The following is a 25329-nucleotide window of genomic DNA, read 5'->3' on the forward strand; positions in this document are numbered from 1 at the left end:
AATCACTTTTTTTTAAGTAAGCATTCACTAATCAGCTGTAGAAAAAAAAATCCAACTATAAAATTGGCAAAATCTTTGGAAATGCAACTCTGTTCAGAAACCTGTTTACAGAAAAGAGAACAAGGAAACATAATTGTCTGTCTAAATGGATGCCCTTTAACAAAGATAATTGGAGAGCTCTTGTGTATTTCCTAAACCATTTCTCCTCCAGGTGTTTTTGACCAACCTTGGGAATCCATAAAAACCAACTATTGGCTTTTCCATCTTTTATGGGGCTGCAGTAAACATATTTATTGTGTACAGTCTTTTGATTTGTTCATTCTTTCAGCAAATATTTCTGAGCTTTCCTATGTTCCAACCACTCTGCTGGACACTTAAGATGCCATGATGCACAAAAGTGATATGTTTCTGGCCATAATAAAGCTTAGAGTTGGGAGGGGAGAAATGGTGAGAGGATACATATTAAAATTATAATCACTCAATTAACGTAATGAATCCCTGTCATGATATACTACAGAGGACAACGTCATAGTACAAAAAGGAGGCTTGGTGAATTGTTCAGTCTGGGACTATACCCCTGAGATGACGTATTTGCTGGGAGCTAAAGAAAGAATAACTTTAAAAGGCCACATTGTATTGAAAGAGTGTTTCAGATGAGGCATGGAATTAGGTAAGAAGGAATTCAATCGTATTTGTTCATCCATATATTCATGCACGAAATATTTCTTGAGCACCAGATACTTTTTCAACTTAGATCTTTTCCAGCCTTCAGGGGTCATAGACTGGTGGGACAAACAGAGGGGACAGAACCAGCATCAGCCCTGGAAGTAGCAGGAGTAGAGTCCTGGGAATGTCACTGAACTTAGAGTGCAGTTCAGGATATATGCAGAGACTAGAAATTTGTAATAGCTTAAGGACACTGACCCTGGGCATGGTGATGCAACACCAGCCAGTTCCCACTTGCTAGAGGTGTCAGCCCCAACAGTACCTCTGCTTCATGCAGTGGCTACAAGGGGTTCTTACTAGAAAACTCCTTGAGCCATCACTAGCATGCTCCACTTCAGAGACCTAGCTAAACTCCCAGCTTGGGATAAGTACAATGTCTCAAAACAGAGAATGAGTATATCTTTGTACGGCTGGTCCTAGTTTATGCAGTAAGAAATTCTGAGGGTCCGAACAAAACAAGAGTCCCTGTTAGGGGACCTCTGTCAAGGTGGGGCTCTTACTGCTTTGCTTGTTCTCTGGATTACACTTGAAGCATTAAATCCTGGAACAACATTAGTTTTTCAGGTGAGTTTTTCCAGCTCACCTAATCTTCAATTACCCTCCTATCTATTGAGATATTAATAAAAGAGTAGCAATCTCAGCCACTTTTTGTAGTAAGAACTCGGAACAATATCAACCTGTGCTTGACTTGGAGTGTGGGGCAGGCATTAGTGCTGGTCATTCATGCAGGCCAGGATCTACTGCTACGGGGCTTTGTTCACTGCTGGCACTCAACAGGCCTCCCTTCAGGGTACATGCCCAGTGATATTTGATCACACTTTACCACTTCACTGCACTGAACCCATTGTGCCTGTCTCTGAAGCTGTGAGCAGCAAGAAGAAGATCCAAGTTGCAGTGAAGTCAGAAGATGAAATCAGCTAATGCTTACTAAGCACTGACTCTGAGCCAGTTAGTGTTCCCAGCACATCTTGTATTAACATACTACGTTTTTACGACAATATAATAAGGTAGGTGTTATTATTATCCCATTTGAGAGATAAGAAAAACTAAGGCATGGAGAGATGATGTAATTCGCCAAGGTAACACAGTGAATAAGTGGAGGAGCTGAGAACTGATCTCGGGTAATCTTATTCCAGATTTTTAACATCTCCTACCATGTTTCCAGACAGACAGAACACTGACCAACATCTATGGCAGACCCTAGCGCTCTGGTTTAGATGAAGTTGGATTGTGGGCTTAAGGCATGTTTTGGTTGGGCTCTCTTAGTGGTAAGGGAAAGAGTCACTCAAGCTTGGTTAGGGAATAAGGGGTTGGAAAATTTAAGGATGAATCTGAGTTGGAGGAGAAGACCAAGTCTCACAGAAACCATAAAAAAGAATTGTAATTGGCCTCATAGACACTGCAGATGGAGCATGTGTCTGGGTCCAAGGGGATTCGGGGAATCTTAGCTGAGACATTTACAGATCTATCTATGCTTCTCCACTGAGACCACTCAGTCTAACTCATATTTCTGTTTGTCTGCTCCCTAATTGCCCTTCAAAACTATGCCTAATGCTCTCTGTTCTGTATTTGTTGCTTCTGCTAACACCTTCTGATTCCCTCCAATTCTAACTCAAGGTATACGATGCAACTTCCCAGCTCTAATTCTAGGTGTACAATGCAACCTCCTTACTCTAACTCTGGATTCACAACAAAACCTCCCAACTCTAACTCTAGGTGCACAACACACCTCCCAACTCCAGGTATCCAGTGCAACCTCCCTACTCTAACTCTAGGTGTACAGTGCAACATCCCAACTCTAACTCTAACTCTGGGTGTACAATGCAACCTCCCTACTCTGACTCTAGTTGTACAACAAAACCTCCCAACTCTAACTCTAGGTACACAACACACCTCCCAATTCTAGGTATACAATGCAACCTCCCTACCCTAGGTATCCAATGCAGCCTCTCAACTCTAACTCTAGGTGTACAATGCAAAAGACAGAGGCTGTGGTTGTCATTCCCTACATCTTTTGCCCAGTGCCGCGTTCTCTTCCTACAACCTCTGCCCAGTGCCACGTTCTCTTTCTACCTCCTCTGCCCAGTGCTGCGTTCTCTTCCTGCCTCTTCTGCCCAGTGCCACGTTCTCTTCCTGCCTCCTCTGCCCAGTGCCATGTTCTCTCCTTGGTGGCTAACAGCATCCTCCCTCACACTTCAGCATCTCTGCAGTGTCTGCCTGTGGGCTTTCTCCAGAGGGGTGCTTATTCAATCCACCTGCAAAGGACCCTAAGGAGGCTACAACACTCCCAGGGACACTCCCATCCAATGAGGATCGAGGGGTAGAAACAGAACTATATGCCTCAGCTCCTGGAGGGTGGATGCATTGCATACTCCTCAGAGGGTCCTCAGGAGAGAATAGGCAGGTGAGAGTGCTTCAGGAAGAAACACCAGGTACCCAGAAGTAAGTAGAAAAGTAATGAACATTAATTGTGCATTTATCTTGGGGCAGGATTTTTACAGTGGCCAGGTTAATAATTTTATGCACATTTATGCAGATCAGGAAGCAGGGCTACAAGGCTGGTGCCTAAAGGTCCCACGGCCAGTATGTGGGGAGACTTAGATATAGGACACTACAAGTCAGTTTCACTTCCTGTAATCCAAGTCATAGAGAGATAGACAATGTCAACATGACAAGGACTCAATAGTCACAGGTATTTATTTAATGGGTTGAAATTAAGATCTGGTGTCTCTCTCAATGAAAAGTGAGCAGGTGAGCTGACACCGAACAGTGTATTTTGCAATCTGAGGGTTGGCATAGACCACTTTTGTTACATTGTTAGAAATGCAGTCCAGATCTCTTTGCCATGAAACTAGCAGAGCCCTACCCTAGATCTGTCATTAAATTGCAATTTGGGGCCGGGCGCAGTGGCTCAAGCCTGTAATCCCAGCACTTTGGGAGGCCAAGGCGGGTGGATCACGAGGTCAAGAGATCGAGACCATCCTGGTCAACATGGTGAAACCCCATCTCTACTAATACAAAAAATTAGCTGGGCATGGTGGCGCGTGCCTGTAATCCCAGCTACTCAGGAGGCTGAGGCAGGAGAATTGCCTGAACTCAGGAGGTGGAGGTTGTGGTGAGCCAAGATCGTGCCATTGCACTCCAGTCTGGGTAACAAGAGTAAAACTCCGTCTCAAAAATAAAAAAAAAACTGCAATTTGGTGCCAAGAAAATGGTGTTAAACTAATACTTTTTGCTTGAAGAACATTCATGACTTTAAGAAAAGAACAAAAAAAGTGCTTACCATTTACCTAGAGTTTGAAGGTTTAAGCTTTAAGAAAAGAGCTGCAAAAATGAGGCAAAAAGCACTTTGGAGAGAACAGGGAATATGCCTCTTTCTTCTATGCACATCAGGGTACTTTCAGACCTGAGGCTTGAGGCCACACTCCATTCTCCAGATCTTACCTTCGTTTAGAGGATAGTCTATTTAGGACTAGATTTGGGGATCTCCTTTCTCTGCGATAGGGTGTCAATTATAACACCATTCATATTTTAGGTTAACACTTTGTATGTCATATTTTAGGACCATTTTTTAACTCATTTGATTAATGTAACAAACCCATGAAAACAGCCCTCTCGTGTTTGACAGATGAATTAAGAAGTTCAGAGATGTTAGACAGCCCAGCTAGTTAAACCTAACAGAAACATAACAGAACACAGTTACTTCTTTCTTTTGGGTTATTTTCTTTTGTTCTCAGAAAGAATCACATAAATTAGCTTAGGTTTTACCATTCCTGTTTTCTTTAGGGGAGGCAACTAAGGTCCAAATAAATTAAGAGAACAACAAGAAAACTTGCTTTCTACGGGCACGGATTTGACTTATTTTTTATTTTGATTTTTTATAGATTTAGGAAGTACAAGCGCAGTTTTTTATTTGTTTGTTTGTTTGTTTTACCTGGATTGATTGCATGGTGGTAAAGTCTGGGCTTTTAGTGCAGCCATCACTCAAAGAGTGTACCTTGTTCCCATTAGGTCATTTCTCATCCCTCACCCTCCACCTCCCACTTCACTGTTTTGAGTCTCTAATGTCTATTATTCCACTTCCACTCTCTATGTCTGTGTATACATATTATTTAGCTCTTGATATCAAAAATGATTTTTCCTTATTGGTGATAGTGCCAGGGCACAAGGGGAGGGGCTCAGATCAAACCAGGGAAAGAAAGACCTGACCATGAAGGACACATTAGCAGCAAGAGAGAGTAGGATGAGAGACAGCTCAAAAATCCACTGAAGCCTCTGAATTCCCATGGCTGCTTAAGGAGACAGCACCATGTTTGTCGCCCTGCACTTCCATTCATTCTGCCCTCTGCTTTGACAATGGCGGGTATTCTCTCTCTCTCTTTCACACACACACACATTCACACACACACTCACAGACACTCACTCACAGACACACACACACAGACACACACACACACACAGTTTTAACAGTGTTGACTCCATGCAGCCCAGCTTTTAGAACTTTCAATTGAATTAAATTCTTAAAATGACCACTGTCATAGATAAGACATTTGTTCTGTGTAGGGTGATTGGGTTTATTTTTTCATATGTTTTTATTTCATTGATTCTCATAGCAACCCTCTGAGGGAGAAATTTTTGTTCCCATTTTATAGATGAGGAGACTAAGTTTTTGAGAATTAACTTGTCTGCAATTACCTAGCTGAGAAGCAGCAGGACTGATATTTCCAACCATGCCTGCCTGGCTCCAAGACAGGTTCTCTCTATCCCAAACCACACCTCCCCGCAGATATGCCCACAGTGCTAGTACTAGCCACACCCATTCATGTGCTCCTTGTTTATGGAACATTCAGTTTGTGCCTGCCAGAAATTGGGTAACAGATGCAAGCCTTCTTTGCTTAAATGTAGATTATCCTTCTTAAATCCAGAAGTTGCAAAATACTGTGTTTTGAGACTTACAGCGCAGAAGCACCATACAGTGTGGTGAGTGATGGACGGAACAAGCACACAGGGTTATGCAAACACCAGCAGGGCCCATGACCTGGTGCAGGGTTAGTTGGTGAAGGCTTGGTGGGGTGGTCAGCATGGCAGCTAATCTGTGGCCTGAGGGATGGGACCTAAGCTGGGCAGAATCAGGGCTCCCGGCAGAGGGGACAGGTATACAAAGTCCTGGGTGTGGGAGTGTGGAGGGCTTTATAAACTATGCTAAGGAGTCTAACAGATCATAGCAACAGTTAAAAAGGTCAAGGACGAAAAGACAAGAAGGGTCATCATCAGATGGAAAGTGCTAGAGCTGCTTCATGGAGCTAGCCATTTGCTGAGACCTCTTTGAAATAACCTGGTGGAAGGTAGGGCTCAGACTGCGTTTGGGTCTTGCCAAACAAAAGGATTCCTCAAGCTTCAGAGCTTCAGTCACACTGTTATCCTAAGAAGCTGATATGGTTTGGTTTTGTCCTCACCCAGATCTCATTTTGAACTGTAGTTCCTGTAATCCTCAGGTGTCATGGGAGGGACCTGGTGGGGGGTGGTTGGCTCATGGCGTGGTTATCCTCATCCTGTTCTCATGATGGTGAATGAGTTCTCATGAGACAGGATGGTTTTGTAACCTTTTGCTCAACACTTCTCCTTGCTGCTGCCATGTGAAGAAGGACATGTTTACTTCCCCTTCCACAATGATTGTATGTTTCCTGAAGCCTCCTCAGTCACGAGGAACTGTGAGTGAACCTCTTTTCTTTGTAAATGACCCAGTCTTGGGCATGTCTTTATTAGCAGCATGAGAACGAACTGATAGAGAAGTATTAATGTGGTAGTATGGTTTTGTTAAGGAAAGTGGTGGAGTACAGAAAAGAAGGGAGTTGAGTTGCCTAGAATCTGTTATCCTAGTATTGAGAAGGTCCTGATGGACTGACTCAGGTCATTCAGTGTTAGGAGAAAGTCTAGCTCCGTAAAAGACATTGCTGTTATTCCAAGAAGGGTTTCGCATCTAGACACCTTCAGGTACCATATTCTAAGTGCTACATACTATAGATAATACATAAGGTATAATTCATTCTATTGCCTATTTTTCCAGTGGCCCTCTTAGCAAGAAATAGCCATCTCTATATTTTAAGTAAAGATAATATTGAGGCTTAGAAAAGTTAAGTAACTTTCCCAAGGTTACACAGGTGGAGATTGGGGTAAAAATTAAATTTCCATCTGTCTGACTCTAAATGCCATACTTTCACTGGTGAAAAGAAGATGTCATTAATTAATGACACTTTTCTTTACTGTCTTCCACGCAAGCTGCCACATGTCTCAGTTCAATCAAAGGAAGCTCTCCAGTCTGGCTGCTGAAAATACTGACCACAAGCTTTCTCCAAGCAAATGAATACTTTCACATGTTGGTTTCCTTCTCCTTTGCTGGAGTGTGATTCAATACCCAGAGGTGAATCACTGTTTTGTAAAGCTAAGAGAATCCAATGTCTGCTCCTGAAAGTGAACCACAAGCTGTGTCTATCACTGAAGCCTGGCTGAAAGCTGAGGGTGAACTGAAATCAGCATCCAGACAAAGTTACTGTGAGTAAAGTTCAGCCAGCCTGCACAACCAAAGCGCCTTTGAGCACCGGTTAGGTGCCAAGCCCCTGCTTGAGTCCAGGGATGTGAGAGTGAATGAGCCTCAGACACTGCTCCAGAAGATCGTATAATCTAGTTGAAGAGATAATTATGTAAATAAATATCGACAAATTCAAGTCCCATGGCTTAATTCTATGCAAGGTGCTGTGGGAGCACAGGAGAAGGATGTGCCACTCATACTGCAGTGGACAGTGAATACAGTGCCTGAGCTGGGCCTGGGAAAATGCGGGGAGATTTCTCACCTCGTGAAAAGGAGCCTGAGGGGAACGGAGTAGCTTGAGAAAAGTCGTGACTCAACAATGTCAGTGTTAAACCAAGGAGCTGGGATGTTGTAAGAGACGAAGGAGGTGAGACTCTCAGGGGCAAGGCAGTGGGCAGATGTGTGTCAGGATCAGAAGCCTGATTTTTAGTCAATAAATGAGGAAGGGCAGGAAAAAACATCCAAAGGCAAAATAAGTCCGGCTCTCAGTTTCACATAAGAAAAATTTTCGCTTGAAGTTTTCTTCATTTTTAAATCTTTTTAAAAATAAAAGAATCAGTTAATCCATGTAGCTATGTATTCCCGTAATGATACGGTGTCTTCAGAGTTGTAAGTGCTTTCAGGGAAAAATACATGTATCTTATTTACTTTTGTTTTATTACAACGATTAACAGAGAACTTGGCATATAGCAAGTGCAAAATAGATGCTAGAGAATTGAAATAAAGGATAACTTTCATTGAGCACAGGGTAGGGTGGTAAAAATGTTGTTTTTTTAATTCTTAATATACCCCATGACATAGATATAGTTATTTTCCCCTTTCACAGATAAATAAATTGGAACTCAGGAATAACATATAACAATCCCAGGGGCACAGGTGTTACGTGCCGTTGTTAATGTGTAGAAATGTGGGAATTCCACCCTGGGTCTGTGGGAAGGCAATGGAGATGGGGTGTGTGTGTGTGTGTGTGTGTGTGTGTGTGTGTGTGTGTTTAATATCTTGCTGGATGTGTGAAGTTAGATTAGAAATCCTGGGCTCAGTATTATCCTGTACACACTCATCAGCAACCTCACTGAAGTGGGAAATCAGCCACAAATGGATCTTTGAAGCCAAAATAAATCAGAATAAAATATGTGCTGCAGCCCATGCTTTCCTTACAAAGACCTCTCAGAACTGTTCTTTTGGGCTGTGGCGCTTGAGAAATCGCGTTGAGTAAACAAGATGCCCGAGGATTGGCTGCTGATGCATCTACTGCTGATGCATCTATCAAATTATCACAGGTCAAATACAGTCAATACAATTAGATTTGCATCAAAAAACAGGATGAGCAGTGCTTTTTGTTCCAGGGAAATACGTGCTCAGTACTTTTAGCATGCTGAATACTTGTGCGTCAGCACGGTGCTGAGTATTGTGCTTCATTCAATTTGCCCAGTAAACATGTGCTGCTGACTTCATGTGGGACAGGCCCGGGGGAAGCCTGATGATGCAAAGATGAGTAAGATAAGAAACAAGGGTACAAAACGGAAGACTAAAGCACAGTAAATCACCACTATTGGGAAAGGGAAGGACAGTGGCTAGAGGACAGATGAGGGGAAACTTCCCAGAGGAGATAGCCAATACGCTGGGGTTGAAGGATGAGGAGGAATTTGCAAGATAAGCAATAAAACAATCCAGATTTGCCTTGTTTGGTTGAATCCTTTGCTTCTGTAATTCCATCTGTGAGCCCTGTCATTTCATTAATGATTTGTAAATGAAGATGGCTAAAGTCCAACAGACTCCTTAACACGCCTGTATCCCAGATTGTTAGGACCACGGCATTTTTGTGAGGAGCATGCAGGGTGCATAGAGGATGTTTGCTGTAGGTGTGTGTATGAGGGTACTCTGCTACCAGGACTCTGCTCCCACTTCTTGTGATAAAAACGTCTTGATTTTGATAAGTGTTCTCATTCCCTGTCACTCTCCTTTCTAGTGTTTTAGAGAAAGCTAATGCTGTGCCTGAGCCAGTGAATCAGGCACAACAACCAGGCACTCCTATTGTTTTTGCCACAGTGGTTGGTTCCCAGATGGGCAAAAATCATCACATTTGCATCAGTGGTATCCACTAAAATTTGTGCAGAGGCTCCTTGAAAGTAAACTCTTGTTCTGGTCTTGAAACCTGGGACAGGAGAGATAAGGTCTTGAATGGCTAGTTTCATCTGGCAGAGACTAAAATCTTACCAATCAAAGGCAGAGCTAAGGGATAGAGGAACTGAGTCTTGTTGATATTATGCAACCCTGGCTCTTGATAGAGCTGAAGTTTCATCTACCCCACAGGGATCTTCTATTGTGCTGAGGCAATGCAGTCCCTCTTTGCTTGTAAAAGTTAATATCCTGCTTCATACTGTGTATGTTTTTGAAGGGCTATTGCTTCCCATAGCAGAAGTAGAGATTTGGTCAACAGGGAACCTTACAGACAAAGTTTATGCTTATAAGCTTTTGTATTGGTGTGGCAAGATGCCGTCTCTGAGTGAGAGAGGCCCTATACGTACAGGCTGTTCCAGCTACCTGGATAATGTCTCCTGTTAAGATCCCAAATAGCCACCAATTACCTGCTACTCTGAGCCTTTACACAAACCATTCCCTACCCCACTACTTAGTCCACAGGTTTCTGGTTCTATGGCAAAGGTGTAATTCATTGTTTATATTTTCCGAATTTTGTCTTATGGATATCCCCTCAAAATGAGAAGTGTAAGGAGCAAGGATGAGCTCATTTTAGAAAATAATTTACTTTTTAGCCTATCATAATTAAGTTAAAATTGGCATATTGGCTCAGAATCTAATCTACTGGGCCCAACACCTCATGCTGAAGACACACTACAGTGTAGTGAAAATAACTCTGGGTTGGCCAGGTGTGGTGACTCAAGCCTGTAATCCTGCACTTTGGGAGGCTGAGGCGGGCAGATCACCTGAGGTCAGAAGTTTGAGACCAGCCTGGACAACATGACAAAATTCTGTCTCTACTAAAAATACAAAAATTAGCCTGTTGTGGTGGTACATGCCTGTAATCCCAGCTGGTCAGGAGGCTGAGGCAGGAAAATTGCTTGAAACCAGGAGGCAGAAGTGGCAGTAAGCTGAGATCGCACCACTGCACTCCAGCCTGGGCGACAGAGTGAGACTTTTTCTCAAAAAATGAAGAAAGAAGGAAAGAAAGAAAGGAGAGAAAGAAAGAAAGAAAAAGAAAGGAAGGAAGGAAGGAAGGAAGGGACAACTCTGGGCATAGAAAATTCTGGGTGTAAGTCCAGACATCATCATTAAAGTGTGTGAGATCTTGAGTTGGTCACTTGACTGCTTAGTGTCAGTTCCCCCTATGATGGTGGCAACAACACTACCTATTATTCAGCACTGTTGAAGGAATCCAATTCTTACTGCATGTGAGTTTCAATTAGAGGGCCCGCAATCATCTAAGCTTAGTGTTCTGTCAACACGTTCTGTTGAGCCCAGCCCTCTGTGTCCCATGCAGCTGACCACAGTGGACTGGAGTAGGGAGAGGGTCTTCACCTGACCCAAAACAGCCAATCCATAGGCTTCCAATGATGGAAAGAAAAGCCTGCTGTAGAAAAGAGGATCTGGGAAAATAAGATTCCATTTCAGAAATTTAATATGAAAAACTTGGTGTAAATGAGGTGGTTAGCAGCAGGATCTGAACTGGAAATTGCCTTACAGAGAGAAATGGCAAGAGACGTAGGATGGTCCACTGGTGTCTTTGCTTAGCTTTTTTTGAGGAGCTTGAGATAAGGGTTTGGTGCTGGTGGTTTCTTTGGGAGATGATTCTAGGAAGTGTAAAACAGTGAGGGTGGTGACAAAGGGAAGGGAGAAAGGCAAAAAAAATTAACAAGCAGATAATTGATGTGGTCCACTTTAGTCCGTCTGAAGTATACTCCCACGTTCTCCTCTAATTGCCATATCTTAATACAAATAGAACTATATTTTGGCTGTTTATTTAAATAGACCAGACACATCATTGGTCCTTATTAAATATTTATTGAAGGAATTAATAAAGAAAAAAAGGATGGAGAAAGGAGGGGATAGGAAGAAGAAGGAGAGGAAGGGGTATCTCCAGTGCACCTGGGAAAGGCTGTGGTAATATTACAGGAAACAATGCAGAGATGCTTCAGGAAACTGAGAGTTAGTTGAGGAGGATGGACAAATATCATAAGGAGCCGATATAAAAGGGAAAGTGCTTGGAGCTATAAGAGTATAAACCACAATGCTAAGACCCTGTTAGGGACATCTGGGAGTCACACTGGAAGAATTAAAGGAAAAACGTCTTCAGACGATGTCAACGTCCAAAGGGTTGGCTGATGAGATACCCTGAATGACACTTCAGATGTAAACAGCTTAAAAGTTGAATCAGACTGAAAATATTTTGAAAAAGGTTTTAATCATTATCTGAGTTGGGAGGAAAGTAAGGAATATGGAGAGGTCAAAAGCATAGATGGAAGTGAGAAATCCGAAGAGCGAGTGAGCACCAAAGCCAACTCCTTAAAAGTGGGAATCCGGGGAGTCCCAGGGCTGAACTGAAGACCTGAAACTGTCTACGGAAGCTGGTGGACGAGGAAGATCTTTATGGATACTTTTTAAAAACAGCAACAAAAACCCTTCATTTCTTTTCTTTACACCTTTGTATTCCTTTTATGTCTGAATTCAAAATGATTTATGATGGATGCTATGCGTGATTTTGAACATTTTCTTCCTTGGGAAAATTTGAGGCATTAAAGTTAACATTCTGATCTTTAGTCCAACCTCCTAGAAAGTGAAGAATTCCAAAACAATAGTTTAATTGAAAGATTTGTGACCTACTTTAAATAACTGAAACTTAAATGTATAAACATCTGTATATCTTCGAGAGCTTTTTGTTTGATGCCATGCACAGTGGGAATCCGAGAGTAGGGCAGTGGGAGTGGTTGATTGATGTGCAGAAAACAAAGTGATTTATTGTCTACAAATAATTTTAAAACAATAGTAAAACCAACTGGAAGTCCATAGGCTTTGTGTATCACCAGATGCTAACAATCTACACAAGGTTCATGATAAAATATGTACTCATCCTGAAAAATTCTTCTGTTGCTGTCAGTTCTAAACAATTGCTATGTTTATTTCCAGTTTTTGATAACATGCACGTAAGTTTCATATTAGTATATTTTTATTAGCTTTCTTTGATAAATATAGTATTTTTACATGGAAGTCCATTTGAAGATTTCCCATTTGCACAGTGGACTTCCATAAACACAAACATAAATTCAACCATATGTGCTTATTTAGAGAATAAAATCATAAATCATTTCGTTTTCTTTTCTTTCTTTCTTTCTTTACTTTTCTTTTTTTTTTTTTACAGGTTCTCCCTCTTCACCTAGGCTGGAATGCAGTAGCGAGAACACAGCTACTGTAGCCTTGGCCTCCCGGGCTCAAGCAATCCTCCTGCCTCAACCTCCAGAGTAGCTGAGACCACAGGCACACATACTACCATGCCTGGCTAATTTTTATTATTATTATTATTTGTAAGGACAAGTTCTCTCCATGTTGTCCAGGCTGGAGAGTAAATTCCTAAGTTTAAATTTTTTCAAGCTTGTGTCAAGTGCAATTCATGTTTCTAATACCTGTGATTTAATACACATTTTTATGTTTATGCAGTAAAATTTATAGATCTATGGGATTTTTTTTCCTGTGTTACCTTTTCTTTTGGTGCAAAGTTATGGATGAAGTTAATTAGAATAAAAAAAGATGGCAAATTATAGACATTTATATACAACAAAGAAATCTAGGAGGAATAAAAAAGATGCTGGATTTTTTTTTTCTGAAAGAAATCTAGAGGACAAAGTTTAAATGCCTCTATCATCTTCACCAAGATCTGAGCACTTGTTTTAAAGCAATGGACGTGGTAATCTCAATGTCTTCTATCATTCAGTCATTTCTTTGATATTTTCAGAGGAAAAATGTTTTTGGAAGTCTTTACTAAATATAATAAAATTTATAAAATATTGTCAAGTGAAGTTATTTCAGTGGAAAATTTTTCACTGCAGAAACACTAGAAAGCCACTGGAATTAATCACAAAAAATACACATGGACAATATTATAACTTATAGAATTTATTATTCATAATCATCTGCCAAATGCATCCTTAACTTTAAGACTTTTCTGATTTGTATATACCTATTATTCTCTATGCAAGAAAATTTTCAAAATTAAAATTAATAGAAGATGAAGTATCAACAATGACCAAAAATAGACAAATCTGGCAGTACTGAGAACTGAACATAAATATCCAAAGATCAATTTTGATGAAGCAATTGGCAAGTTTACATACATAGTAGGTGAGCCAGTAGTGTGAATGCTTGTCAAGCTTGTAAAGATCAGAATTGTGATATAAATCTAATCTCAATTAGTCTTTTGTGTTATTAATTAAATTTGTATAAATATTTGTAGACTCAAAGAGAATGTAGTGTTCTTCCTAATCTTACATAATGAAAATACACTCTTTTGATGGCTGTGCAAATTGTCAATCTATTTCTCTATTTAATCATTTGTAAATTTTAATTAATTGCTTTACAACACAAAATAGGTTTCACAAGCATTGTGTATGGGATGAATTTTATTAGTCCCCAGAGGTCCTCTTCCTTGGCCTGTCTCCTGGGTCCCACATATCTGACTGGGGCATGGCAGAACACAAGTCACTTGCAAGTTGCAAAGCTCTGGTACAATCTCGGTCTCTTGTGCCATTGCCTTTTTGTTTCTGCATTTTGCCTCTTGTTTAAGAAGTCTTCCTTACCCTAGTGGATTAAACATACTTTTTCTATACTATCTTCTAAAAGTTTTGTAGTTTTCCCTTTCAAATTTAATTTTTAATCCACCTAGAATTGATTTTTTTATGTATAGAATGATGTAGCAATTCAATTTCCTTCCTCTTCCTATTGATAACCCAGAGTCCTAGCATCATGTTTTGAAAAGTCTATTCATTCTCCACTGATTTGCAACACCAGCTTTGTCATAAATCACATTTCCATTTTTGCCCAAGCTACTTGTGAGGGCTGTATACTGACTTGTGAATTTGCCAATGCCTAATATCACTGGTGTGTAATTCCTCTATCTTTATAATAATTTACATCTGCAAACTCAAATCCACCTAATCCATTATTCTTCTGGTTTTTGTCTATGATTGACCTTAACACTTCTAATTATATTTTAGGTCTTGCCAACTTCCATGAAATACTCTGCTGACATTTTCATTGGAATTACATTAGATCTACGACTCAATCTGGGGAGAAGTTTGACATCTTTATAGTATTGAATCTAGTCTCTCTATCTGTTCCATCAGGTCTTTGTTATCTTTCAAAAGGTTTTTAAATTTTTGTCATAATAGACTTGCATAAACTTTGTTGAACTTTTTCTAGGTGATTTATGTTGTTATATATGTATCTGTTTGAATATTATAAACTTTAGGTTTTAATATTTTACCTCTTCAAACTCTAGATAAGGAATTCAACTCACTTTGGCATATTGATTTTGTATTTACAAATGTGCTAACTCTCTTATTCTAATAATATTATCTTTTGATTTTTCAAGGTTTTCTGCATAGAAAATAATATCATGTGTGCACAATGAGAGTTTTCTCTCATTCCAATCTTTATACATTTCATTTTTATTGTCTTGCTTTCTATGCTGGCTAGGACCCTGGGACAATGTTCGAATATAATCAGTGATCATATATTCATGACTTACACCCACTGACTTCAAAAATACCTTCAGCTGCATCAAGGATGTAGAGAAGTTCATTTTTTCTTTAAAACTTATTCATAATTATTATATACATTTTTATATGCTTAGTATGTTGACAGTTTTTTAAAAAAATTAAAAATAAAATTTTAAACAAATACCTAAAAACTGAACAGAAGGTAGCCAGTTCAGGGGGAAAGGCATGTTCTCAGGTGTTCAATCAGAAAAAGGAGACCAAGAGTAGAGAGAGAGCCAGCTCGTGACCTCTTCTAGTAGGCATGCTGGATGGAGACACCCAGGAAGAAGAGCACTCTTCCAAATGAGGTTGCTCCAGTTGCCAGGGGGCTGGTCTTTGGGTCTGTGACCAGTGATTGATCAGTATTACTTCCTATCCACCCTCCACACTTGCAGAACAACCCCACGCTTAGGAAAAGGCAGAAATCCGTTCATTCTCGATTTTAAAGATAATGAAGAAATTGGCACCAGCTCCAGGCCATGCTCTCGAGGCTCAGCAGTCAGATTGTAAGCATCTGCTCTGCCAGATCATGATGAAGCCTGACCCATTAATGACTTAGTCGATAGAAAAAGCAAGTGGGGAGTCTTAGAGTCATGCAGATTGTTACGGATGGAAGGACGCTTGGAGTTCATGCTTTGGTCCTGACTATTTCAATGACATTATTTCCCACACCTCTCCTTCTCTCTGGCAAGAGACTGCCTCATTGGAGCTCCCCAAAGACACCTCTGGGCTTTGAAGAGGCCCTTCCTCCTGCCTGGAGTGCTCTACTCTATGTCTCTGACCTCTCATTGATTTTTCTTATTTCAGCTTCAATATGACTGCCCCTGGGAAACTTATTTCTCTCTCTTGTCCCTAAAGAAAGACCAAATACCCACTGTGCGTATGTCCTTTGTGTCTTGTAAGAGCCTCTGTGGTCACACTTTCTCTTGTTTCTGTGTTCGGTGATGCACTCCTCTGGAAGACTGTGCACTCCTCAATCACTTAGTGTAGTACCATGCATACAAAAACGGGTGCTACTGTTTATTTAGGCTTTGCTGTGTGCCAGGAACTGTGTTGAGTACTTTTCAAGACTTACTATGGGGTGTTTAAAAACACCTGCTAAAATAGAGGTTGGGAGTGGCTTGCCCAAACCCAGAGAGCTAGTTAGAAGCTGACCTTGAATCCTCTGACACCAATTCCACCGTACTCTGCCTTTCCTGCAAGCACAATCATCACATGTAGCTTGATCTCAGTGGACTCCTGGCATTCAACCTCAGATCCAAGCTGCAACGAGTTTCCAGACATTTCTCAGCCTTGTGCTTTCAGAGCAGCAAGCTTCCCTCGGCCAATAGAACCAGAATCTCTAAGAATAACTACAGAAAGGGCTTTGCCATCCCAGGGGGCAAAACTGCCTATAAGCCAGCATTCCTATTATTAGAGAAGAAAGGAAATGGCTCACAAGAGACCTCCTGCAAGCTCATGTGCCCTCCCACTACTTTCTTTTCACCTCATCTTTTGAGTATGCTTGCCAAATGAACAGGCTCACCAGGCCTTCCACTGCTGTTCTTCTACCGCGTGCAAGTGCCTGTGTTCACATGTGCACACACGTGTGTGTGTGCCTGTGTTAATGTGTGCACACACGTGCATGTGTCTGTGTGCATGTGCCTATGTTCACATGTGTATATACATGTGAGTGCATGCCCACGTGTGCATGTACCTGTGTTCATGTGTGTATAAAGGTGTGTCCCTGTTTGTGCATGTGTCTTGTTCACGTGTGTACACACATGTATACATGTGTGCATGTGTGTGTTCCCATGTGTACACACGTGTGTGCCTGTGTGTGCATGCATCTGTGTTCATATGTGTATAAATGTGTGAGGGTGTGTCCATGTTTGTGCATGCTCCTGTGTTCATATGTGTACACACATGAGAATGTGTGCCTGTGTGTGCATGCCCTTGTGTTCGTGTGTGTATAAACATCTGAGTGTGTGCCTGTGTGTGCATATGCCTGTGTTCCCATGTGTATTACGTGTGTGTGCATGTGCCTTGTTCACATGTGTATGCATGTGAGTGTGTGCCCATGTTTGTGCATGCTCCTGTGTTAATGTGTGTACATGTGTATGTGTGCCTGTGTGCATGCCCCTGTGTTCACGTGTGTATAAACATCTGAGTGTGTGCCTGTGTGTGTACATGCACCTGTGTTCACATGCGTATAAACGTGTGAGTGTGTGCCTGTATGTGTGCCTGTGTATGTGCTTTCCTTTTGGTGGGTTAGACAGAAACGAAGCCTGTTCCCCCCCCCAAAAAAAAGTAAATTCATTTGTTTTCCTCCAAGGAGCACTGAAGTAACTTGGACTACTCGACTACTCAGATGTTGAAAATCGTGGATACTGCCAGATGTCTGGAAGGAAAACCTGAGCACATGCAACAGATGTTCTCTCATCAGCAAGTTGTATTTCAAATTGTAATAATTTCTGAAAATACAGGGCATAACATAAAAGAAAGAGTACTGTATCGGGGGTTAGAAGCACTAACAATTACAAATAATAAGGCTGAGGTTTGTTCATTTATTTGTTGTAGTGTTTATTACATGCCATATGGAAGACTGAGCTTGTTATGTGGAATTCCTCTGTTCTTTTGAAGCTCATTTCTCATTCTATGATGCAGAAACCTCATTGAATTGTCCTGAGTGAAAGGGAAATGCAAGAAGGAAAAAAAAAGAGTTAACCTTTGAGAAGCTCCTCCAGTATGAAGCAGTTTGCTAATGATGATGATAATAATAAAATAGTAATATTTCCACTTGTGGAGCACTGCCTAAGCATCAAGCATGATGACAACCATTCACATGAGGTCTTTAACCTCACGTCAACCCTCGGGGTAGGTGCTCCTATTCGCCACATTTTACAAATGAGGAAACTGGGCTGGAGGAGGTTAAGGGACTTACCCAGGATCAGAATTAACAGAGATGAGAATTAAAGACAAGTAATCTGGATGGTATGCAGTAAAATTGTTATAACCTGTTTAATCATCATAAGAAAACTGTCAAAAGTAGGCAAAGGACATGAACAGACAGTTCTCAAAAGAAGACATTTATGCAGCCAACAAACATATTAAAACATATTAAAAAAAAGCTCATCATCACTGGTCATTAAAGAAATGCAAATCAAAACCACATTGAGATATCATCCTATGCAAGTTAGAATGGCAATCATTAAAAAATCAGGAGACAACAGATGCTGGAGAGGATATGGAGAAATAGAAATGCTTTTACACTGTTGGTGGGAGTGTAAATTAGGTCAACCATTGTGTAAGACACTGTGGCAATTCCTCGAGGATCTAAAAATAAAAATGCCATTTGGCCCAGCAATCCCCTTACTGGGTATATGCCCAAGGGATTATAAATCATTCTATTATAAAGACACATGCACATGTATGTTTATTCTGTCACTGTTCACAATAGCAAAGACTTGGAACCAACCCAAATGCCCATCAATGATAGACTGGATAAAGAAAATGTGGCACATACATACCATGGAACACTATGCAGCCATAAAAAAGGATGAGTTCGTGTTCTTTGCAGGGACATGGATAAAGCTGGAAACCATCATTCTCAGAAAACTGACATAAGAACAAAAGACCAAACACTATATGTTCTCACTCATAAGTGGCTGTTGAACAATGAGGACACATGGACACAGGGAGGGGAGCTTCACATACTGGGGCCTGTCGGGAGCTGGGGGGCCAGGGGAGGGATAGCAGGGAATTGGGGGATAGGGGAGGGATAGCATTAGGAGAAATGCCTAATGTAGATGATGGGGGAATGGGTGCAGCAAACCACCATGATAAGTGTATACTTAAGTAACAAACCTGCACGTTCTGCACATGTACCCCAGAACTTAAAATATAATAATAAAAAAAAATTGAATTAAGGAAAAAGAAAACTGTGGAGCAAATACTGTCTTTACTTTATAGACAGTAAGCCAAATCAGAGAAGCAGCGAAGAGGGAGCACACTGGCCAGTGCCCTCACTCCTGCTGGATGATCCAGCTCACATTCACTTTCCTGGAAAATGCTTCCCTCCTGCTTCATGAGATCTGGCTGTTGGAGATGGCCTCTCTCCATCTCAACCTACCCTCAGCTTTTCTTTCCACTTTTGGTTCTTCCTGAGCACTTCGGAACCTGCCCCTTTTCATGCATTTATTTGATAGCTGACTTTTGAGAACTAGCCTTGGACCAAGAATGGTGCTAGTGCCTGTGATTAGAAGCAAACACAGCAGGCAGGCACCTGCCTTGGTGGGTTTGCAATCCAGTGACATCCTGCACCACCCAAGATCTTAGGTTGTCAACATTAGGGTGGTGGCCATGTCCATTCACTCTGCTGGACTCCTTTACCTTTTTTCCCCTTGCATAAATGTCCACGTTCATGAGTTTCTGATTCTTGATAGTTACGTTTCTCATTTGAATTAATCACTCTATTTGTTTAAATTACACACTGGGAACAGCTCCTTCTGAGTTGGCCTTGGCTGACCAACGACTATCCAGCCATACCTGGTCTTACTGTTTTTAGCTGAATTTGTCATACCTTTTGCTTGACCCTGAACTGACATTTTTTAAACATTTTAAGTCATAGAATTTAAATATATGTCAACAGAGGGAATAACATAATTATTAATAATTATTCACCATGTACACACCCATAGTTCAGCTTCAGGTTTTGTAAATCATGTCTCATCTCTCTCTCCCCACACTTTTTTCTTGAGTTCTTTCAATTCTAGATATGATGCTTTTGTACCTGTAAATAATTCAGTATACCTATCTAACAGGTAAGGGCATTTTCATGAAACATTACCACCATGCACTGTAATAGTAGAGATGTTATTATGTCTAACAAAATTAAAAATAATTCCCTCATATCAGCGAACATCTAATTCCATATTTTCCTGATTGACTTAAAAACGGCCCTTTACACTTTGTATACTCTAATCAAGATCTAAAAAAGATCTTCACATTGCATCTGCTTGTTGGGTAGCCTAAGTAACATTTTTAAATTACACTTCTTCTTTGATGTCATTGCAGATTCATGTGCATTTCTGAGAATGTTGCAGTGAGATCCGATGGATCTTTTAGCTAGTTATCCCAAACAGTGGCATCCTGCAAAACTACAGTACAATTCTCTTAGAGTATTGATACGATATCATCATTAAACTCACTTTTGAAAAATGTCAGTACATCAAAACTTATAAAATGATAATTGAGACACACTCCTTTGTAAAAGAAAGAAAAACACCATTTCATAAACTGTCTTGATCAGGGGCCCCAAAGAAACCTATTTCATTGTGGTCACGTGTCACTCATTTTTTGAAGAGATTCCACCTCACCTCACAGGAACAGACAAGCCAGCTTGGGTGTGCATTCGCTGATCTCATTCCCCCGAGACCCTATTAGTTACCTAGGAAATACTGTAAGGAGCCCTGGACTCAAATGTGTATTTGTATAACCTTAGAAGACATGTTTATTACACCCCATGAAAAACAAACCTTTGGGGACCATCCTTAAAGGTGGGCCAGGCTGTGAATCACTGCCCTTCTGACCATAGTCCTGATAGTTGCAGTGATCTCTCTAAGACCAGGGCAGCAGGTACCCCATGTTCATAAATTACGTAGTTTGTAGAAGGAATTGCCTGAGGGTGTAATTTCAGTATCTATTGCTCAGTAAGTTTTCATATTTAAATTTTTGTAGCAGCCAAATGGATATCAATGGGCTGTTTTGTGTGTTCCCAACATTTGTAGTTGTCTTTTGTAGGAGATAACAGTCCATCCGTGAGCATCCAGACAGCCAGGTGTGCATGCATATGTGTGTTTTCAAGGGCTTGGCTATGACGTGAACACGGTGCGGGGGTGAAGGAAAGAAGACTGTTTTTAAACACTCCCTATGTGCCAACAGCTGTGGTAGAAACTGCATCTGCATCCTGCCATTACATCCAGACAATCAGATTTAAGAGACAAGATTTCTCTTTTCATTTTTACCATAAAGAAACAGAGAATGTTCTCAAAATCCCCCAGCTGGTGAGTTCAAGTCAAGATCCAAACCAGAGCGTACATTCTTTCATCAATCAAATATTCTCTTTAGGTAACTCTGTGCCTTGCACTGTAAAGGTCATAGAAAGTATTATGGAAACTTCTGAAGAAACTGGGAGTTTTTGAATTAAGAATATTAAGAGGCATCATAAAGCCTGTTTTAATCTGGAAAAGTCTCTTTTATCATACAACTTACTCTGAGCACTTACTACTGCTAAGAAAAAAATCATGTTTGTTTATTCGATTGTTTGATTTTTAAAAATTTTAAATTAATGAATTTTGTAGCTAGTTGCTTATTTGATAAAAATTTATCCCTACCATTAGAATTAAGGAGAGAGCATGTCTGTTTGGCTCTCCATAGCATTGTCTGCTACATAACAGGCACTAAATAGATTCTGACTACAAGAGTCAATCAATATTTTGTGAGGATTAAAAAGATAAAGTAAAATGTTTGTGCTTGGGATTTAGTGGGTGCTTAAGAACAAAAATGAAGATAGCCTTTTGTCACGTGGTGAGGGAACACATCTGCCTGCATTTAAGGGCTGCAGAAAACTTGGCTTCAAGCTGGCTGTAACTTCATCTGTCATTGCTGCCTTATAAATATCTTTCCTCCACTCTTGCTGGCTTCCCTCCTCCTCCTTGACTTCCATAGGCAAATCCGTTTGCTTACAGGCTCCTCACAGCATTCTTTTCCTCGTTACTTCTCCCAGCTCGGTCATTCTCTTTGCTGATCACCTATTAGAATCCTTTAGCCTGAACGATCCCAGTGAGAATCCCAATGTGCAGCCACAGTTGAAAACTACTGATGTGCACGATCACTGGAGTAGCAAGTGACTGACGGGATTTGAGATGTCCTTGGCTATCCTCTAGGGCAATTTGCAATTCTGACACAGCAACTACCTGAATGACCTTCCACTTTTCCCTCTCTGCGAGTCTTGCTCTAAAATTCCATGGCCCCTAAGTTTCTCCCTACTTCACTGGGCACCTAGTATATGTCTCCTTTTCACTGAAGTTATTTTTCATGTCAGCTATTTGGTTTACGTAGATGTCTAGAGAGCAGGGCATTTGTAAAAGTAGAAAGCACCACAGACAGGTGACAGCTTCTTTCCATTCATTCATTCTGATTTACTCCTGGCCCAGGAATTCTACTTATTGGTTGTGTTAAATTAAATTTAGCCTAAAGCTTCCCTCTTACATTTAAGTTGTACCTAAAGGTTTCTCTGTACACAGTGAACTGTAATCTAACTGTATATATAAACAGACTGTAACTTACTTTGTGCCAATCACTGAGTTTTGACCAATCACAGATGGCCAACTGTTCAAGCCATGTTCAAATAAGGCCAACTTTAAGCTGTAACCTATCCAGCTGTTCCTGTGTCTCATTTCTGTTTTCTGCATGTCACTTTCCTTTCTCTTCCCATAAATCTACTACACAGCAGTGCCAGAGTCTCTATTCTGTTTCGGGAGGCTACCTAATTGTAAATTGCTCCTTTGCTCAGACAAACTCTGTTAAATTTAATTTGTCTAAGATTTTTCTTCTAACAGTTGATTAGAAAAAGCTTGGAGGTAATGGTGTAACCCCAAAGTTTTCCCTGAACTAGCACCATCCCTTTCCCCATTGCCCCAACTCATGGCCTCTTTAAGAGCCAGGAGAACATTGTCTGTGAAGGGAGGTTAAAAAGTGAGCTCCACATAACAAAACTTTCTTTCTCTCTAGGAGCTGACTCTGCCCTGCTCTTTCCTGGTGTTGTTCTTGACAGTTAGCTCATTCACTCAACAAACTTTTGTTAAATATCTTCTCCTGTGAGCCAAAGGAATGAATACATTCCTCTGTCACAGCCTTGACCTCAGAAAAGGTCTAAGCCGAGCATTCCCTAATACACACTAGTGGGTGAGGAGCAAATAAGAAGGTATTTGTGACTCTTCTTCATCCCAATCCAGTTTCCTAATCAGACATTGCCTCTTTTTCAGCTGTTAAGGAGGGAAGTAGCTGTCAGCAGGAGCTCTGATGGGAAGAATGAGCTTGTTCATTGCTTTCCTCCCATTCCAAGATGGGAGATCAGAACATCAATACAAACAGTGATTCTACAATTTGGGGCAGGAGGTTGCTCAGGACTCAGGTATTGTTCTGTATAAGGGGAGCAGAACAATCTTGTGCACAAACTCATTTTCTCTGTGCCTCAGGAGGCCATGTGGGTGAGTACCCAAAGTCTGTTGGAGATGAGTATCCAGCACCTCAATAAAAACTAGCCATTATGTGTTGGCCTTTCTCAGGTGCTTACCTTATAGACATTGTGCATATAATTTAAGCCATCCAAGAACTTCTAAAGCCAAGGAATGGATGGGTGTCAATTTAAAAAGACTTATTCTATATATAATTGTGGATTTACTGAAATCACCTTCCAAATTCTACCTTATCCAGGATGAGTATTATTGCATTTATTTAAAGTTCAAGTTAGGTGCCTATGTCATTTATTTTGCGTGTGCATACATAATTCTCAGTTTCTTAGTCTGGTTTGGTGTTTAGGAGAAGCAGCATAATAGAAAAGAGCAGTTTCTACTTGGACAGGTCTTTAGCAGAATCTGCATTCAAGTCCTGATTCTGCTGAGCCCCTTCACCAACTCGGTCTTCACCCTCTGCTGAAGAGGAATAATGTCCAGGCCAGTGCGGGCAGTTTCCTGGCCATTGTGGTTAGTTCCAAATGTAAAAGTGCTTTAGAAAGATTAGAGTGTCATTAAAATGTTTAAAAAAAGTTGTGATAATTTTACTATTCTCGTTTCTAGGAAAATTAGCTCTTAAACCAGAAAATCTGATGTCAAATAAAAGTAGAAGAGGCTAACCAATGATAAAAGCATGGCCTTTTCACAGTAACTTCAAGTGTGTACAAGGGTGTGTGTGTGTGTGAGAGAGAGAGAGAGAGATGCTTTGCTGAAAATTCAGAGATGGACCTACAATTGGCTACTGATCTTCCACAGACATTTTTGGCAGGCAGAGGAGTTAGATAACTTTACTGAATTTAAGTATGGTAAAACCTTACAAATACAGAAATAACCCCTAGTGCCTGTACATGTCGGAAACTGTTATAAGCATCATCACATTTTATAAATCCTGCAAACCAGCGAGGCACCGTTAATATTGTCATCTGGGCATTTGATTCCTGACTCATTCATCATTTGTTCAGTAATGTCTGTCTGCCTCTGAAAATTTTAAATATACACAGTTAGAAAACTATGGCTTAAATAATACATACATATTAGAGATTTCTATGCAGAACTGCATACATATTTTTCTTTCCTGTTTTAAAAAATATGTACAAATTCTGTAAAGGCTAAATTACTAAATTGAGCTAATTTACATATACATAACCTCAGATACATTTCATTTCTTATGGTAAGAACAAAGAACACTAAAAATTTACTTTCAGCAATATTCAAGAACAAAATATATTGTTAACTATGTTCATCATGTCATAAAATAGATCTCTTGAATGTATTCCTCCTATCTAACTTAAATTATATGTTTCATTAAAATAGCCTGTTGACTTTATCCTCAGCTGCATTCCCACAGCCCTTGGTCATTACCATTCTATTCTCTGTTTCTATTACTTTAATATTTTTTTTTTTAGATTCCACATAAAAATGAGATTGTGCAGTGTTTGTCATTCTGTATCTGAATTATTTCACTTAACATAGCATCCTACAAGTTTACGCGTGTTGTCTCAAATGACATGATTTCTCTCCTTTCAAGGCTGAGCAGTATTCCATTTGTATGTATAGCAAATTTTCTTTATCATTCCTCCATCGATGGACACTTAGTTTGATTCCATATCTTGGTTGTTGTGAATAAAGTTGCAATCAACAGAGGAGTGCAGATGTTTTTTGATATACTGAAACTAAACCCTTATCTCATACCTCACATAAAAATTAACTCAAAATGGATTAAGGGATTAAACTGTAAAACTACTAGAAGAAAATATAGGGGGAAAGCTCCACAACATTGGTCTGGGCAATTATTTCTTGGATATGACCCCAAAAGCACAGGCAACAAAAATGAAAATAGACCAACAACATTACATCAAACTTAAAAGTTTCTACACAGTGAAGAGAACAGTCAACAGAGTGAAAACACCACCTACACAATAGAAAACATTTGCAAAGCATGTATCTGATAATGGGTTAATATCCAAAATGC

The sequence above is a fragment of the Aotus nancymaae genome, unplaced genomic scaffold (assembly GCF_030222135.1).
Source record: "Aotus nancymaae isolate 86718 unplaced genomic scaffold, 86718_ANA_hifiasm-v0.15.2.pri h1tg000006l, whole genome shotgun sequence".
NCBI lineage: Eukaryota > Metazoa > Chordata > Mammalia > Primates > Aotidae > Aotus > Aotus nancymaae.